The sequence below is a fragment of the Lepisosteus oculatus genome, chromosome 2 (assembly GCF_040954835.1).
Source record: "Lepisosteus oculatus isolate fLepOcu1 chromosome 2, fLepOcu1.hap2, whole genome shotgun sequence".
Lineage (NCBI taxonomy): Eukaryota > Metazoa > Chordata > Actinopteri > Semionotiformes > Lepisosteidae > Lepisosteus > Lepisosteus oculatus.
Window position 1 is genome coordinate 62,140,527 of NC_090697.1, and position 20,580 is coordinate 62,161,106.

Consider the following 20,580-nt stretch of genomic DNA (forward strand, 5'->3'; position numbering starts at 1 on the left):
TTGACTGCTACTTAATTTGCATGGAGCTTTGATGTCATTGTGCTCTAGAACATTTAAATGGCATATACAAGCTAGCTGTGCATTTGTTGCTGAGTGATTCAGTTTGCTATAAATATGTTTGCCCTTTTTGCTCAGCCAGCCTAGAGGATTAGCAACTCTCCACTCCCCCTTCCCAAAAAAAAGGTTGGGTAGATTTTTCACTGCATTTATTTTTATGGTTTGCAAACAAACAGAAGAACTCCAAAAGCCTGCAGCAGAAAAGGACACCAGTCCGTTAACTCACTTCCGCTTCTTCCTGATGGAAAACTGCAGAGCACAGAATGCTGCAAGGAATTTAATCTGCTAATAAGAGCAAAGCAGATCATTGTAGTCTGATTTCTGTGCAGCTCTCGCACTGGTATTATCTCCTTCGTTAAAGTCAGATAACATTTATAAAAAATGATTATGTACAATTTTTTTTTGTATTAATCAGTAAGTAGAGTGAGATAATCTCTACGTTTGGTCAGCTATACAAAGTGAATTGATCCACTATAAAAAGGACACTTTGTATTGTGAAAAATACAGTATACAATATAGTTAATTTCTATTCAAAATAAGCTTTCAAAACAAAAAAAGACAAGTTCAGATCTCTGAAACCTACAGTATCTTCACAAGATGACATTTTACCAGAGAAGATGATCGAATACAACCCATGATTTTGAAGAACTGTATAAATCCATCAAAATCACCTATCAAAATCAGAGTGAGGATTACATTTCTACACACGCCCTGCCAAAACAATCCAGCTTCTCTGCCAGCAAAATTATTTTCTTTTAACACCAGGCAACCTCAAACCTTGGAGAAGGGATAACCCCATGGCTTCTCTGGACAGTCACTCAAGGCCAGGCTCTTGGGTAGTGACTTGCCATCTCACAGATAGAAAAGCATCTACAATCCCTTGTGTTACAGCAATAAGGACTAGGACATGTGAAGAGCAAAAACACTGGGGAAAAAAACATCCGACCAAAAGTTTACCAGAATGTAAAACAAACACAGAAACCCTCACCCACCTATGGTGAGTTTGCCAAATAACTCATTTTGCCTAATGAGAGATGAAGCATCTTTTATGGATGTGATTTCAAATGAGAGACAACAAACTTTACGAAGGCTGTCAGAGGCCTACTATGACCTTTCGTACAACAAAGTTAGCATTCTGGATGATGACAACTTTGAATTCAATGATAACATAGTACACCTCCTTCATGGTGAGGGATGCTAGAATTACACCTGGCAACAGCAATCCTAGAAAAGACTGCCTTGTGAATAATATACTATATGTAAAAATCTGTACAAGGGAATGTTTAGCAGTATCACATATCAACAAGTCTCTTAGTAATTAAGTGAAAACTGAGAGATACCGTATGGTAGTTAAAGCAACGGGAGAAGCAAGAGTAACATAATTTAATGTATTCCAAAGGGTAGAATTTATTAAAATTATTTTGAAACGGCAGTAAGAGCATGCCCTTTTGACAGCAAGCCCAAAATGAGCAAAGACCATTAGATTGTCAGAAAAAAATCCTTCCAAAAATCATACTTTAACAAAACAACCCTCTGAACCCGATGTGATAACTAAGATAAGGTTCCAAGGTAATGGGTCTTAGGCTCTTCTTCTCTGCTGTATAACAGTAGTGAATACCACTTGCGTTATCATGCAACTTCTTTTCTCATGTACCTAAGACCCTATTCTGTACTGTATTTTTTAATATTCTTATGTTGTTAATTTTGTGCATAAATATTTTAAACATAATCTAAAAGCTTATCTTTTTCCCTTCTACACATCATCCCTTGGGAAAGTTTCTAGGGAATAAACAGACCAAAGAAGCATTTCAAGTGTAATCAATGGCAAATCAATAAACGCCCACTCCAAGATATGAATCAAGTGCTGTAAGTGTGGGAAACAACATAATGAAGAAAGGATAGAAAAATACACCTTTATACAAACCAACATTAATGACATTTATATAAATGTACTATATAATGTAAACGAATAAATGTACTGTGTTAAGAAAATAAATGCATAAATAATCCTAAAGTAGATAAAATCAATCATTTAATCACACACTTTAAACAACGTCTCAGTTGTTGAACCTTCTTCAGGAGCCTAAAGAACCAATACAAAGTTAACCCGGGGAATATTGTATTAATCATGTTTCTGGAATTTAGCTAAAACCTTTTCAATTTAATATGTCTCCTAGAGGTCTTTATAAAGTGGCTCTATAAGTACTTTACTACTGTGCTACTAGTATCCATTGTCTTCCAGTGAAGAACTTTCGAAAAGTAAATTCAAACTATGAAGATTCAAATCTAATGAGTAACAGGCTGTAGAAATTAATACATTGTTGAGGTTTACAATATGCCCTGCTTGCAGATTTTTATTTTAATTAAACTTATTCCAGACCAATATAACAGACAGTTTAGTTTATGGCCACAAAGTGAATTGTTCTGACAATTAAAACATTCACATGTAAATTAAAATGGAAAATTGAACAGAAACCAGTGGGCCCTCAGAATTCTTCTAGCTGTCCACTAAGTTTGAGAATAGGATAGGCACAGGTTCTGCATTTAGCATATGAGACTTCCATATCCATCCATTTTGTCAGTGATGTGGGTGAGCCAGAGCCTATCCCAGTAAGCAATGGACTCAAAGCAGGGAAAACCCTGGACAAGATGCCAGTCCATCTCAGGGTAGACGCACAGACACATATATTCGCATCGGAGCCAATTGTCCCATTATCTTGCCAGTATACATCTGGACTTTGAGAGAAAACCAGAGCCCCCTGAGGAAACCCACGTGAACACAGAAAGTACATACAAAGTCCACCATACAGCACTCCAGGTCTAGAATCACACCCAGGGCGAGGCAACGATGTTAAGCACTGAGCCACCATGCTGCCCTGTCTTTCACATCACATTTGTCAATTTTATTAGCTGTATGATCACACAGAAAAAGACATACAGTATGTGTTTCAATATGGCTGAAAGAGGCGCTGCTTTTCCTCTTTGAAAAGCTAAATACATAAGCTGCAGAACAGGGCAGAAATGTGAAAACAAGCGGATGTTTTAAACTCACACAAAACTGGATATTACAACTATACTATTCACTTTATATTTACAAGTAAAGGGTAACCAAACATCATCATTATAATAAATTACAGTATCTACATATTGTACTGTATCACTTTTCATCCCATGAGAAGAAAGGATGATATACTGGTATGGTAGCCTCCATCACATTACAGTGTATTTCTGATACTGCAACAATAATTGTACTGTAGAAAGCTTTATACAAAATAAAATTCACTGGTTTTTCATAGTCTACCCCCCTTAATGGCAGCTATATTCAGTATTTACTGTAGATGGAAGATCTGAAAATAAATGTATGATTGTCGCAATAGGATGAAACATTAGAAGTACCTCTCCTTGCAATTGTAAGACTGTCAATGAGGCATTATGTAGACGCAATTAACAACAAAATTAAATTTTTATATAATGAACAATATAATAATTCTGAACTACAGTTTGGCATAGTTTTTGTTTTGCTTTGATTTCCCTCTACAGTGATATGTTCCTGCCTGTTCTTTTTATGCAAATCATAAACATAAAATGGCAAACTAGAGCAAACTATCTAGTAAATTAAGTAAGAATTGCTCATAGTTATAGTGCAGGACAAAATAGGTTCGAAGTCTAAATCAGTTCCGCTGGATCAGAATAACAAGATGATAGCTTGTAGTATTTTTAGGAGGTAGGATGAAATCTTGGGGATGAACCAAATCATGCTGTCAATTGAGGGATGAGAGCTGAAAATGACACCAAGCGACCACAGCTCTAAAGCAGCTGTGAGCTAGTTCACAGCCAAGAGGCCATTAACTGTACTGGGTCAGGAAGAAGCTCTGCACTAAGCTCTGTGGCAATAGGAGTCCTCTGGCTCAAGTGCCTTTTATAACCTTGGAGACATTCACTCTTCATTAGCACCCAAATGCCCTCAGAGAGCTGGATCCGAAAACAGGCTCTCACAGAGCAGATGACCAGAGCATCTAAGCACAAACAGGCTGAGTCAGTTAACCCATCTGCATCCCTCATGCAAAATTAGTTTGCCGAGAAAGGTTAGTAGAGGGATTTCAATCCTTAGTCCTGCAGGATCCCTGTGCCTGCTGGTTTTCATTACAAATGAGCTCTCAATAACTTAACTGCACTCATAATTATATGATTATTGTGGTTTGTTGATCCTATTGAACTGTCCATTTTTTTTACTTTGTAAAAAATTAGCCATTTTAAAATTATGGTATAATATTTGGAGTAAATTGAAAACACGAATGTTTAGTGACTATAAAGACACGATGTTAAACCAGACAAGTAAACCTGTATTGTTAGTAGCAGTAGTGTCTAGGACTATTGCTTAACTATTTTTGGAAAAAAATCAGAATTTTCAGTTTATATAAGAAGTAATTGCTAAAGAGTGACAATTCAAAGGCAGATACTATGTTTTAAATTCCTTAATGTTTCCACATACAGTAGCAGACATGACACAAGTAAAAATGAAAGATTAAAAGAAATTATCACTGGATATGTTTAGGTTTGGGTGGCATGGTGGCACAGTTGTTAATTGTGAGGCTGGGGGCAGGGGATCAGTTCCTGGGGTGCTATCTGCATGTATTTCTATGTTTTCCCCATGTGCACTTGTGTTTCTTCCTGGTGCTCCAGTTTCCTTCAATAGCCCATACTGACAGGTTAATTGGCTTCTGGGAAAATTGGCCCAGGTGTACGTGTGTGAGTATCTGTCTGTGTGATGGGCTGTCATCCTGTCCAGGGTGTATCCTGCCTCACACCAGTTGCTCTTGCTGCCCTGTGATCCAGTCCTGGAAAAAGTGGTAACAAAATGGATGAAGGTTTAGGGTTTTTTTCTTTTGTAAGCATGTTTTCTATATCACCCATGCATCTTTGAATAAGAAAAAAGGTTTGTCAGAACTATATGATTAGGTAAATCTAAAACCTATTGTCATGGCTGATTTTACTTGAGATGGCTTTGTGTGACAGTGGAAACATTATTCAGATTTTCCAGAACAATAACCCCTTTTCAAGGAATGAAAAGAAAAAAAACTGAAAAATCAAGAGGTATGAACACTTTGTCATTCAAGAAAATGCTTTTTTTTCTGCAATTTTGTTTTGACAGAATGGCTTAATGTGGAGTCCTACTATAATACAAACAAAGTGCCCTTGGTCCATCAAGGAAGAGAAGCACCAGAAAAGAAGGATTTTTTCTTACTTGTATTCTTGTCAAAATCATATTTCACTTTCTATACTTTTTTATCATAAGCCAAAAACAAATTCCTTAAGTATCCCTATAAAGATCCCTTCTAAAGAAGAAGCAAATTTACCCAAACAACTTGTTCCTGCTGTATAACTGTTTTCCACATTGCTGAGGTTTGCAAGTAAAACCCCAAAATTCATTTGAAATATCAGTTGACTGTAAAGAGAAAAATTTGGATCAGTGGGATAGCCCAGGTTCAATTAAAAAATTTGTCACCCAACAACTACAGTATCAAATTCATTAAGTGTCCGCTTTGAAAACCAGAGAATCAAAGAGAAAAAAAAACACATCTTGATACACATTCAGATGAAACATGTATGTAATCTTCAGATGACAATGGTCAGTACATGAAAGGTTGACTGATAATGTGTTATTTCATTTTTTTCATTTACTGACAAGTACAAAAAACAAAAGAAAGATAAGACAGGTAACAACCTAACATTAATGCATGAATGGTCAAAGACACAAATTTTAAGACATGCTATTGACTTTGGCTTTGACAAAGTGCACACAAATTACTGCAGAGAAAGCACAGCTAAAGAAATCAGTGAATGGAAACAGTCCTGTCCCCTGCAAATTCATTTTCATGATGAAACTACTTAAGTTAAAGATTTTTGTAATGGTTTTCAGCTAGAAATGTCTGCACTATATTAATTTCATCCCTTACTTTTTTCAGCCCAAAGCCCTCTGACCTGCCTTACCTGTATAAATAGAAAGAACTAATTTACCACAGAAAAATGCTCAGGGGCAAACATGTTCTGGCTAATGAAGTGTTCAGCTTGTGCATGATTAACCAGCTGGTGGGGGTGGGGCAGAAACCACAGGGCATGAAATAAGGGGAAAAAATTGATTAGCAATTTTCATTTACACAGCTAAACAAAACCTACTTTGCATATCAGACTAAGAAGTTAACAGCAGTTTCATGTGAAGTCTTCCAAAAAAAAATCTGTGTTTTGTATGTTTATGTAAAAACTGTACAGTATATACTGTACAGTATATATTGTATAAGAAAGTGCCTCATGTACAACTCTGCTCCTTTAAACATCTTAAAATACACCTTAAAAAGGCAAAGGTATTTTCAATACAAGTGCTTTGTAAGATTGAAACTAATATGCTTCAGAAGATTTCATGAGGCATCCAGCAAGACTTATCAGCAGTTAAATATCGCATTTTGTCTTACAAGCTTTTTGGAAACAAAATAATTTACAGTTAAAAAAACAACCAACTTTCCACAGGATTCTTACTCATATCAGTCATGTCATTTACTGTACATTCAGATCACCATCTTACCACGTGTACTTGTGTTATGAAACTGACCTTTTGAACATAAATCCCCTCTTTTTCTTGTTAAGGAGAAAAGGTGTTGCTCTTTTGTTTACAAGAAGGATGCTCACTATCTCCTTAAATACAAGAAAAACTAAAGCACTAACAGCATTAAAATAAATATACTGTATAGCGCTTAATGTGAAGGGATTGTGTTTACCTCTGGATTTCTTTTATTGAAAAATATTTGATGATCCTTTCAAATTACTAGTATTATTAGAAAGTACTGTACATTCAACTTTGTTTAGAATGTCCAAAATATAAAATATACTTTCACGTTTTGACAATTTGTTTTTAAAAAATGGCCACAGGATTCTCACAGACCTCACTTGTCAAGAAGACAAGCATTTAGGTCAAATGGAGTTATAAGAATTGGTCCCAAATACGTTACTGCATTAAAGTGATACTCAAGTATTTTCATTTCTCCTGTAATGGTGGAATGATAATTATTTGTCTGTGCTTAAAACTCAGTTGCTATAGTGGGACAACAACTCAAAACCTCAAAATTGTTCTGTCCTACTAACTAGTCTTTTGCAAAACATTTCCATGTTCTGAAAGCATACACAGGCACTGTCTGTTAGAAAGGAAGCATAATTACATCCTATACTTGATAGATTTGTTTTCAGTTGCAAACTTATTTTTCAAACATCTCCATTCAGCAAAAATAAAAAATAGTTCAACATGTTCTATGAGTGCAGCAAACTACTTCTATACCATGGGTTTCACACTTAAAAAAACATTATAGACCAAATGAACCTTAAATGACTCTATAGTATATGGGTAGCCTTAGAGCATGCACAACTTGCACAACTTGCACAACTTAGTAGGAGGTTCTGTAAGTATCCCTTGATCCCTGGTGACAAGTGACATGAAGCAAGAAGAGTCTATTTTCCATAAGAAACTCCAACTGCACAATCAACTGTACATTAACTTATTATGCCATTTAAAAAAACATAAATATATTCCTTAGATTTATTGCTGCTTTTTCATTAATGATCTTTTCAACAGACAACAGGGTTCTCTCTTCATATCAACTTAACAAGCTCTTAGTTTTACATCAAACTAAAATGGTCGTTACACACTTGAACATTTCAGTTTCTTGGAAAAAAAAGCTTTCTATAGAAAGAAATGTGTAATAAAACATTTGAAGTAGAGATGCTTTTAGCTGAGATGTTAACAATTGATCAGCGGTAAAACATCATGCAATTAACTTTGAGAAAAGCTTTATCATTTTCTCATAAGGTTAATGCCAAAGAGAGAAATCAGCTCTCAAATGAATTTTATCACCTGAAGCAGAGTTTGATCCACTAGGAAAATCATCTGCGAGAAATCAATATATTTTGGTTGACAAAATAAGAAATATTTAGAGGTGTATGCATAACAAAAGGAGCTGGGTGTTCTTAATGATTACGAAGTTCCACAATTTAATGGTATGATCCCGTTCAATTAATGTGATTGCATCTAGTCGTCACATTACAGCAAACACGTTGTTGAACTGAAATAGTCCAAAGAAGAAAAGCCCTATCAGTGGAGGAAAGTGTTTCAGAAGTGGATGAGGTTTGGTGGGATCTGATCAAAGTTTTCCAAACACTTCAAATAATGTCTAACCCAACAAACAACTTATAAAGCAAAATAAAGTGCATGTAATGAAGTAGAGAAGAACTAGGTAGTGTACACTCTCCATGAAGAAGTCATTCTGTATGGAGCAAATTAATTAGTCATACCACAAATGGTTATTAGTCAAGAGCCATAGTAACTAGGAAAGTTTCCAGGCTTTCAATTTTCCAGCTTTTGCATGGTAATACAGTAGCTGGAACAGGTAAACCTTTGGCAACATTTGGCAGTGTGACAATTAAAACATGCTAAAAACAAACTAAACAAATAAAGCAGTCCACAATATGTCCATGTGAGTATAATTGTCTGCTTAGGTTACAAAGCCTTTCCCCAATAACTGCCTTGCATGGTACAACACAATCAATCACTGCTGAATGAACCGTGAGCTTCAGAAACACAAAAAGACAAAAAAGCAAACTCAATTTCCCTTTGACTGCACTCACTCTCTATTTGCCTCCCTCACTGATAAAAAGACAAACAAACCCAACACTTCAGCTCAATTTAAAAAGCCACTTTAATAGAGCTACAGTTTGAAAGATGGTACCTGCAAATCACATGAAAATTTACACCAAATTAGCAGCAGCAATCTTACCTGCAGTGAAGTGAGACACAAACTCTGCCAGCTTTCCACAGCATTTGGTGGAAGGATGTGCTGCTGGAAATTGACAGGCTATGGTGTGCGGAGGAGACCAAACTTCTAAGTAGCCCAGAGTGTACACAACTCAAAATTTAATTTTCTGCAAGATTACACACAATAATTACTAGCTTTATAAACTTCATAACCAATGGCTTCCAATTAAAAGATCTATAAGAATTGATCTGTTAATACTTTAAAACAAGGTATAATACAACACTCTGAAGTGTTGGGATGGGGGGGTTGTTCTGCCTCTTATGGGGGATAGAGAGGTCATTTTCATCAGTTTTTAATAATTTGAGATGCATGGAGATGTATTAAATCCTGCTGCAGAAAGACACCAGGAGCCACATGTACAGTGGAGTCTAATAAGATTGGACAATTACTCCAAGGACTGATCATGGCCTGTGAATGTTAAAGGTAAGTCCTAGAGCAAAATACTGTATAACACATATTGCTTGATTCAGATAATGGTTCTTGTGGAGGCAACTGATGTTTGCACGGTTCAAATGTTTCATTTTCAAACCATTTCTTATCATTGTTCTCTGACGTGTGCCTAAGTGGCACTTAATAGAGGGGTCAAGGAAAGAACATTGTGTATATACAGTATACTGAACTGTATACAGTGCCTTGCGAAAGTATTCGGCCCCCTTGAACTTTTCAACCTTTTGCCACATTTCAGGCTTCAAACATAAAGATATAAATTTTTTATTTTATGTGAAGAATCACCAACAAGTGGGACACAATTGTGAAGTGGAACGAAATCTATTGGATTTTTGAAACTTTTTTAACTAATAAAAAAATGAAAAGTGGGGCGTGCAAAATTATTCGGCCCCTTTACTTTCAGTGCAGCAAACTCACTCCAGAAGTTCAGCGAGGATCTCTGAATGATCCAATGTTGTCCTAAATGACTGATGGTGATAAATAGAATCCACCTGTGTGTAATCAAGTCTCTGTATAAATGCACCTGCTCTGTGATAGTCTCGAGGTTCTGTTGAAAGCGCAGAGAGCATCATGAAGACCAAGGAACACACCAGGCAGGTCCGTAATACTGTTGTGGAGAAGTTTAAAGCCGGATTTGGATACAAAAAGATTTCCCAAGCTTCAAACATCCCAAGGAGCACTGTGCAAGCGATCATCTTGAAATGGAAGGAGTATCAGACCACTGCAAATCTACCAAGACCTGGCCGTCCCTCTAAACTTTCAGCTCAGACAAGGAGAAGACTGATCAGAGATGCAGCCAAGAGGCCCATGATCACTCTGGATGAACTGCAGAGAACTACAGCTGAGGTGGGAGAGTCTGTCCACAGGACAACAATCAGTCTTACACTGCACAAATCTGGCCTTTATGGAAGAGTGGCAAGAAGAAAGCCATTTCTCAAAGATATCCATAAAAAGTCTCGTCTAAAGTTTGCCACAATCCACCTGGGAGACACCCCAAACATGTGGAAGAAGGTGCTCTGGTCAGATGAAACCAAAATCGAACTTTTTGGCCACAATGCAAAACGATATGTTTGGCGTAAAAGCAACAAAGCTCATCACCCTCAACACACCATCCCCACTGTCAAACATGGTGGTGGCAGCATCATGGTTTGGGCCTGCTTTTCTTCAGCAGGGACAGGGAAGATGGTTAAAATTGAGGGGAAGATGGATGCAGCCAAATACAGGACCATTCTGGATGAAAACCTGTTGGAGTCTGCAAAAGACCTGAAACTGGGACGGAGATTTATCTTCCAACAAGACAATGATCCCAAACATACAGCAAAATCTACAAAGGAATGGTTCACAAATAAACGTATCCAGGTGTTTGAATGGCCAAGTCAAAGTCCAGACCTGAATCCAATCGAGAATCTGTGGAAAGAGCTGAAAACTGCTGTTCACAAACGCTCTCCATCCAACCTCACTAAACTCGAGCTGTTTTGCAAGGAAGAATGGGCAAGAATTTCAGTCTCTCGATGTGCAAAACTGATAGAGACATACCCCAAGCGACTTGCAGCTGTAATCGCAGCAAAAGGTGGCTCTACAAAGTATTAACGCAAGGGGGCCGAATAATTTTGCACGCCCCACTTTTCATTTTTTTATTAGTTAAAAAAGTTTCAAAAATCCAATAGATTTCGTTCCACTTCACAATTGTGTCCCACTTGTTGGTGATTCTTCACATAAAATAAAAAATTTATATCTTTATGTTTGAAGCCTGAAATGTGGCAAAAGGTTGAAAACTTCAAGGGGGCCGAATACTTTCGCAAGGCACTGTACATGCACAGGTATAGTTTTTATATACAATATACGTATAATATATAAAGCTGTATAGGAGTCTCAACAATGTTGAGATGGTGTCCCCTTACCATAAAAGGGGCTTTGAGACCTTTTTAGGACCTTGTAAGATGGTCCTAAACACTTTGAATTCTAAAATAAAAAAAAAACAACAACACTATAACCCTATATTTCTATCAATGAAATTGTTAAAGTGGAGTTTTAACAGATTATAGCAAGATAAGCAGACCCAAACTAACTCAAGACCATATGGCCAATCAATTTCAAACCTACAATTTCCCTTGTTATTATAACCCATGTTATTAATTTTATTGTCTAAAAGAGTATATAGCAAGGAACACACGCTGTAAAAGTAGAGAGAGCTGAATAGAAAGACAATAGACTCATCCTTCTACTGGTTTCCTCTTTGACAAACCAAAAAGTACTAGATAGTGGACATTGAACAGGCATCCATATTTAACATACACTGTAGCCATACATGTATTTGTATTTATAAGCCCCTTTTCATCTTAATCATTGCATGTTGTTAATTGTCTGGATTATCTCCAGCCGAACTGCATCTTAAAGAAACAACTTCAATCTACAGCACCTTTTAAGCACATATTGACAAAAAAAGCACAAAAAAACAGAGCCTACACCTTTCTGTTTACAATCTCATTGGTATATACTGTATAGAAATAATGTTTAACATGGCATCATAATTTTTTGTTCTGACAACAATGAATACATAATCAATTAAACTCATCATATTAACTGTCACTAAAAAAATTGCACACCACCTTTTTAATTATATAAAATAATTATGAAGTTCTTTTATTAGTTCAGTACTTAGGATAGATCCTAATACATGGAAGAGTGAATTTGGTGTAGTTCACCTAGCTGTAGGAGGATTGGAAAGATTGAAGGGAATTGCTGCAGAGGTGGTGGTGAGAGGGGTAAGAGAGAGATACACTATGGGAAGTCCCAGGTACGAGACTTACATTATACACAGTACCTAGGTGAGAGGAAGTGTTCAAGATTAGGATCAGGCCTTCTTCCTGAATATCAGTTATAAATTTAACCCATTCATTTAATGTGATACTGTATGGAAGTCAGCATTTCCAATAAATAACCAATTGCTGAAATGTTACAGCCCCAAATGAAATTTAACATTGCATTGCATGTTAAATTAATGGAAATCTAATATAACGCAAACTAATGTGTAAGAAACTTTTAACATTTACCATGGTAATTATCCCCTTTTGTGCATTTGGCGTGGCCCTTTTAATTTAAATACAGAATTAAATTAAAACCTTCTATATTTACTCTATCAGGTTTGGTAATCAAACAGAAGCTTTGGTCCTCTAAATGTAGAAATGCAGCCCTCATGTCATCTTATTCAAAATTCAGTCTTGAAGAACCTAGTATCTGTTGTTCATGTCAATTACTATACAGTAGCTAAGACCTACAAAAAGCTGTTCATCAGCTCTTGATACTGTGACAGAATTGTAGTAGATAGCTCTATTAAAAAGCCTTGAGACAAGGTGTCATAATTGAAATAGTGATGTTCCAAATGAAAGAGTGATAAGTTATAAATGTCACAGATGTCATATGTTTTTTGTGTATATTCCTCTACTATATACAGTACAGTATACTGATTGAAAAAGAAATTCAACATTTTCTGGAATGAGAATACTATAGTTATACTGTAGCTTATGTACTTTCAAAAAAAGTGGTCAATTTGTTTTAAGCTCTATGACCAGCAACACAGCTTGTGCAGTGAGGCATTGCCAACCACATGAAAGCTCTTTAGGTGCACTTTTACCCAACGAGGTCCAGGTGGAACAATGCCTGATCAGGTCACTTTTACAAAAGCCTTAATTCAAAGCTTGCAAGCACTGCAAGAAAAAGGTCACACTTAGTCGGTCTTTTGTGCATTCCATAATGCCTCGGATGTCACCAGAAGCAAGGGAGAGGGCCATTGGCAGGCATGTCATGTGCCAGTGTTGCCAGACACTATGGAGTAAGCCGCTTCACTGTGTCTCGACTGCAGAGAAGGTTTCAGCAGACCAGCAGGACATATGACCGTCCAAGATCCGGTCATCCTTGAGTGCCCACACCAGAGCAGGACCAACACATCAGACTGGTCAATCTGAGAGATCGTTTCAGATCTCCCACCCATGATGCGGGTTATGGGGGAGCCAAGGGGAGCTTAGCTCCCCTGAATAAGCCATGAGCTCCCCTGAAGAGACCATTTGGGAAATTTGGGGGGTCTCTAAAATATGGAAACTGTCAATTTATAAAATGTCCTATTTATATGTGTCTTTTTTTCTGGTATAGACTACATTTATGTTTCTGTTTTGAGCATGTTCTTGCCATAGAAATAACTAAGCAACTTAATACAATTACTGATCAAGGCCATGGCGGCGCCTACAAAAGTAGGCAACATTTCTTCTTTAGATTTCACCTGACAAGCAGACAAACTAACAAGTCACAAGTTTTCTAAAAAAAAGGCACGCAGTGAATTTGCAGAGACAATTTCCATTGACATTCAGTCTTCTATATACAGTATGTTACTGAAAAGTGACAATAATGCCCAAGAGAAAACGAGGAACTTTACTTGCTAATTTTGGGTTCACAAAACAGCCAAAACTGGGCGATCTGACTGTTGCTGCTAGTAAAAAGTAAAATTATTGATTATCGGTATCTGTATCAGCCACAACAAGCTGTTAATTATCGGTTATTGTTATTGGCCCAGAATTTCCATATCGGTGCATCCCTAAAACAGACTTTTAAGACATGCTGGATTAGACAAGATATCTATAAAACTAGCACATTTCTTTAAGTGATATGTACTGTATGTGTGTAATAGAACTCTTTGTAACTGAGGCATATCATATTATATCAATTGTACAAACTGCAATATCATCAAGTTCTATGATGGGGATCAATATCAGGAAGACTATGACCTGTTCATACTTTTTATTCTTAAGTACTCTTCCACCTATACTATTGTTGCAGTTAGCACTTTCGGATAATTTTCTGCTTGAAACCAATATTTTTTACAATGGATAAAGATTATATATTAAATTTTAATTGGAATTTTTGTTTCCTATCAAAGAACTATGAAATTATAATTCCTTGACAAATATGTTCATGGCAAAACAATCAAATGTGAAGAAAAAGATGGTTAAGTCAATCATAAAGTTTAAAATAAACTGCTATAAAAACAGAAAAACTAAAGGAAACAATTAATAAGTTAATTTAACACTAAACAATAGATATAAACAGAGGTCCAGTTTGTTAAATCTTTACATCAGAATGCAGAAATTAACCAAACTGTAAATATTAAGTATTCACAGTTTCACTATGCACTATATACACTGATAAGTATACTAAATTACATAAACTCTTTGCTTTAAGTAATTTTCAGGAGTCATCTTCTTATGATGTTAGATTAAGTATTTTATGTAACATCACTAACTTTATAAAATTAAAGAGAAATATTCATATTACTAGACCAAAAATTTAAATATCTAAAAATAAATACCCAAAATGAAATTCAGTATGTTACATGCAGGTAATTAAAATGTGAAATGCATGCCAATTGTCAAATCTATTTGCTTCTAATGCATTGTTTGTTGTTTTTAGTTAATGTATTCTACTGTAGATATTTTCTGTATCCACTCAGAACACGTGTTTGCTAATTCTGGTCCTGTTTTATGTGCACAGGTAGTTCATGAATAGGTTTCTATGCAGAAAGTTTAATTAAATGGACTTGTGTTTCCAGAAAACTTGTGTTTTTGTGTCTTCTCACAAAAAAAACTGTGTACAAATATATCTCAAAAAGCCACCAACTACAGATTTAAAAAACTAAAGGATGATTGGTTGTTTTATAAAACAGTTTAAAACTGATATTACTCAAATATATACTGTCTTAAAATTATAATGTTTTAATTTTTTGTTATTCATGACCACCAGATTCACTATATTATAAAGAGATGTTAACTGACTAGATTGAAATAGAGCCTGATTATTTTGCTGCCAGCACTTCACACATACTGTACCTACACTCAAATAAACACAGTACTAGATACAAATAAACAGACAGTAAAAACGGAGCAGAAGTCGGGACCTCTACCAGCATAATGAACCAGAAATTCATAATTCTCAAGGCAAATAAAATATATCTTTCAAAAATTTAACCTAGAACACAATTTTATGCAAAGAGGATAATAATGACACATGGAACCTTAGTTGTTCCTCTGGGTATCGAATGGAAAGAATAAAATACATTTTAAAATACTGTTTTAATTTACAGTAGGAGGACAGTGCACAAATGTAAAACGATCACATTGATGGAAGTATGTAGATGTACAGTAAATAAGTTTCATAATGACATAGGTTTAAGGACTGGAAATATTCATCTAAATAATCAAAACTAAATTTGCAGTATACATTATTATTAGAAAAAAGATAATGTGAAGTGGTATCCACTAGTAAAACACTTAATATTTCTTTCCTTTCTTACCCTCCCAAATGTAGCATTGTTCTCCTGTTCACTGCAGAAAAAATACAAGCTGCTTGAAAAATATCAATGAAATAGATTTTATTTTGACTATATCCTCAATGATTAATTTCAGCCTATATTTCTGCTGTTAGGATGTTGCTACTCATTGACTTAGCTAAAAATAATGCAACTAAAATATCTGACCACATAAAAGGGTTCAAGGAGTGGCACAGCCTCGCTATGCAGGGGTCCTAGGTTCAATTCCGGATCCAGGGTTCTTTTTTATGGAGTCCCTATGTTCTCTCTTTGTTCTTGTGGGTTTCCTCTGGGTGCCCTGGTTTCCTCCCACAGTCCAAAAACCTATTGGTAGGATAACTGACTTCTGGGAAAATTGGCCACTGGTGTGAGTGTGTGCATGTCTGTGGTTGTGTCAGTCCGCCTTCTCTGTCAGTCTTCCTCGATAAACTGGAGTCCTGTCCAAGCTTTATCCTGCCTTGCAACCATTGCTTGCCAGAATATGCTCTGGCTCCCCACACCCCTGAATTGAAAGAAGTGAGTAGAGAATGAATGGATTGATAAAAGAGAAATGTATGTCTTCAATCAAAGGGATGACCTATTCTTCAGGCTAAGTTGTTTTCTCAAAATATTAATAAAGCAGGCCCTAGAAGATGAAGAAGGTATGTGATATGTGACTTGAGACCCCTTATATCTTTCACTCACAGTTTCCTAGACTAAGATTTTGAACATGCCTGTGCTTTTGGTATGTAAAAAATGAAGGACCATTTGCAAGGACTGTAACTCCAAAGCAGAAGCTGTTTATTCACAACATCAAAGTTTCTATAAGTTTAAACCTACTGTATGTGTCTGCTCTAAAACCAGTTGGTAACAGGAAGGATAAAGTATGCAGAATGAAAGGAATGGCAGATACTAAACAAAATGCAGTCTCATCCATGAAGCATGAGCAGGACACAAGGCGACCTTTGGAACTGGCTCACTCATCTTTATTGATGCTGTAACTAATGATTGCAGCAGCATAATGAATTGAAAGTTACCAGAAAACATTTTGTCTGCTTATGTACTGTAGAATAAACTGCTTCCATACCTCTTGGGTGGTATTTTACTATGTAGCATGACAATAATGAAAATATAAAATCAGTTCTACCAAGGAGAAAAAAAAATGGAAAAGTCTCTCAAATCGGCTAGATAAGTCAATCTCCAGATTTAAATCTAATGGGACAAGCTTTTTACATAAGAAAAACATGAAATGAGAATATGCCAAGAATGGACAGGAACTCAAATGGCTGGAGGAAATGGGCAGAGTACTGAATGACAGACATCATACAGTTGCTTCAAATGTCAACAAACTGCTGACATTTACTGTACTTGAATATGTCCCAATACTTTAACACCTGAAATCATTGATAGAACAAATATGTTCTAATACAGTATGTCTATATGATTAAATGTATGGAAGGAATTACTCCAAAATAAAATTTACAAGTACAATTAAACTGAACTTATCATTTACATGAATCAGATATACAAATTGCTTGACTGTAACATAATAATGAGGTCTTTAACTTTGTTGTCCCAATACTTATGGAGTGCCATGTATCTGAGTGCCCTGTGATGGACTGGTGTCCTTTCCAGTGTGTATCTTGCCTTGTTCTCATTGCAAGCAGCTAGATAATGAATGGATAGTGTTTAAATGTTTTATATATAAGCTATTGGATATTTCTGTATCCAGTCTAGACAGATGTTAGGACACGTCTGGTCTTGTTTTATGTCCAAATGATAAATGGGTTTCTGCAGAGAAAGTTAAACAAAAGGACATGCATTTACTGAAAAGCCTTATCACATACATATAAAACTTGTGTGTATAAATATATGCAACCTAAAAATGTACATTGGATAAACCAAATGACAATTAGCTGACCTTTTTGGAGAACATTTTTGAAATATTCAAATTATTAGCAAAGCATTTACAGTTACCCAGTACTTCAGTAGAATTAATCAGACTGCTAAAGACATCACCATCTGTTAAGTAAGTCAGTGTTATGGAACAAATGTCTCCCGCATATAAAGGATCAAAAACGGATCTTCAAATTAGGTACTTTGGAACATACTGGAATAAATATTCTATTGTGATATTATCATGGCATCAAGCACAGAACATTTTTAACACCATTTACTCCATTGTTCTCATTCCTTTCTATGCAGATGAATATGGACTTTGTCCAAAAATTCAATTTATGGTTTTAATCATGGTTTAAAATCCATGGTGTTAATCATTTAAACCATGTGAACAACAAAAATCCACATTTCTTATTTTTCCTATATTAATAGTGATTACATGTTCTTAAAACACACCATTACCCTGAAATTCATCCCTTCTTTAACATGTGCCAGTTTCACTTGTCAAAGTTTAGGTGAAATCACGGGTTCAATTGTATGTGCAGAAAGGAGTAGATGGTTCTGCCTTTCAGTTGCATGAAGAGCTAATAAATATTGATATGCCTATAATTCAAAAGAAAAAATGTATTTTGTTGTAAGATGCTTAAGTATTAAAAAAAACACTCATCAAAAGTCAAACATTATTGTGCCCTTTGCAGGGATGCTTAACTTAGCTCCAGCCGACATACAGTATGAAGTTAAATAACAAAGGTTGCTGGTCCAGTTGCTAATTAATCATATTAGATGACAAAATATGTACATTGTAATTTTAATGCTCAGATAAAGAAAAAATAGATATTGTATTCATTCAAACAAAGAATATGAAAAAGTGGACAACTGCTGCACTAAGTCAGAATCTGCTTTTCGTCTCCTCATTGGGTGAGAAAAGAAATCCTTTGAAAATTTCAGGAGGGACTGCCTACACTTCCACTGACCTGTGCTCAGTTCTCTTATCAACATCCATAGCATACACACTCTGTAGGAATAGTCTACATTACCTGATAGTACTACAGCTGTAAATTCTTTTCACCAGGGGGTTTCATGTGTTATATCTTTATGACTTTAATATTCAAAGATATATAAATTAGAACTAGTTTTCAGTCATTTTTTGGCAATGACACGATGTCAATCAGTTAATTGGAATAAACAAAAATAACCTTATACAGTAGGTTTCTTAATTACTTCTTAATTCTGTACTTCGAAAGTGATTATTTGATACATGTAGCCAAGCGATTTAATACAATGTTATACAAATGGAGCCTGATCTTATATCAAGGAGATGCCACAGTTCGAAGCAATATTTTCCTAATACAAAGCAGCTTAATCCAAACCAAAGTTTGACGTTTTAAGTCAATTTCACTGTTAAACTGTACAGAGAGGTTAAGTACTTTCACTGAAGGCATATAAACACTCTAAACATATTCCTTATATTTTTGGAACATTTGAAGAACTATAGGAGTGAAACCAGGATAGACAAGATAAATAAAAAAGCAATGTGAAATACAAACTCTTCCAGCTGATGGATACTCTATGGCACCAGCGTTTAACAACAAGAAAACATTTACACTTCAAATATTGCAGTGATTTGCTGAGAAAATTGAACAGTGTATCTGAAGTTAATATTTAATAGAATAGAAACGCATAAAGCTGTACTTCTGACAACCTTGAAGGTGCCAATTCATAGTTTCCTGAACATCCAAAGAAAAATACCCTTGCACCTTTAAATTGGGTGTGCTATAGTTGCACTTGATCCTTAAAGTAATTCCCATTAAAAATAATTTCATGTCTGATTGCTCTGGTAGGACCACTCATTTGTATTGTTTACAACAAGCCAATGAACTCAGCAGTTTGTGGCAGCTGAAGCCATGGTTACCGGTTTTAGCATGCACTAGTAAAATGGAATGCAGAATTCCCTTGTTTATTAATGAGGAGCAGTCTTGGATTATTTACTGTATCAGGGAGAGGAGGTCTTAGGGAAGAGAACATTTCTTAAGTACAATACAGTATATAACAGTAATCTGTATTCAACAAAGGTAAATCCCTATTCTGAACAGTGATTAGAACTACCAATATAAATAACCACCTTACCTCCTAAGATTATTATCAATTACTGTACTACAATAATTCTCAGATCATTACAAAAGACAACAGGATCAGTCAGTATCCTAATGGCTGTTCCTAACTGTTTTGGAGAAGCAAAATTCCTGCAAATGCTCTGCAAAAGCACAATATGCAGAAACAAAATAGTCATATTTATCTTAATAACTCACACTTTTGAAAAGTTGCCAAAGGTAAACTGAAACCAAGATTATTATTTATACAAGATTAGAAGAGTTAGTACAGAACAAAAGAAAAATTACCATCTAAAAATTAAAAATGTCAAAAAAGTACACAAATTTAAAGAGCAGCTATTATACTTAAAATATTTCCTTTCTAATTATACTGTAAAGCTAAAGTGAAATAAATTAGATTTTTGAAATATATACAGTACTTTAGCTAAATATTATAATATTTGCTTAAAATAAAAAAAACAACATTAATCTGTTTGGTTAAACAGGAAACCTTTTGAAATTATTTTTCTAGTAAGCATTTTGTAACTTTTCTAAATCAACACAACAATGTACAATGCATGCATTCCTGGACTCACAAATCACACAAGAGAACTACTTATGTGTAAACAATATCACCATTTACAAGACTGACCAGTAGATAGTTAAAGGAAAAAATACACTTGACTGTGGAGGGTCACACTGACTACAACAGACAAAAAGTTTGGCATCTGCCTAAAAAGAAAGAGAGCACATTCTATTGTTCAAATTCCTTGTCAGGAAACACAAAGATTGCACAGAAAATCACATTATTTCACATTACATCAGACGAGAGGTATCTTTTACTTGGCAGGTCAGTGTCAAGCAGCACGTTTACAAAACCCTACCATCACCAGAC

The 20,580-nt window shown here is 35.5% G+C and overlaps 1 protein-coding gene across 5 annotated transcripts in view; it reads right to left on the reverse strand.

The window, feature by feature from the left end:
- esrrga (estrogen-related receptor gamma a) overlaps positions 1-20,580 on the reverse strand; it is a 248,828-nt gene that overhangs the window by 224,830 nt on the left and 3,418 nt on the right. The window lies entirely within an intron of this gene.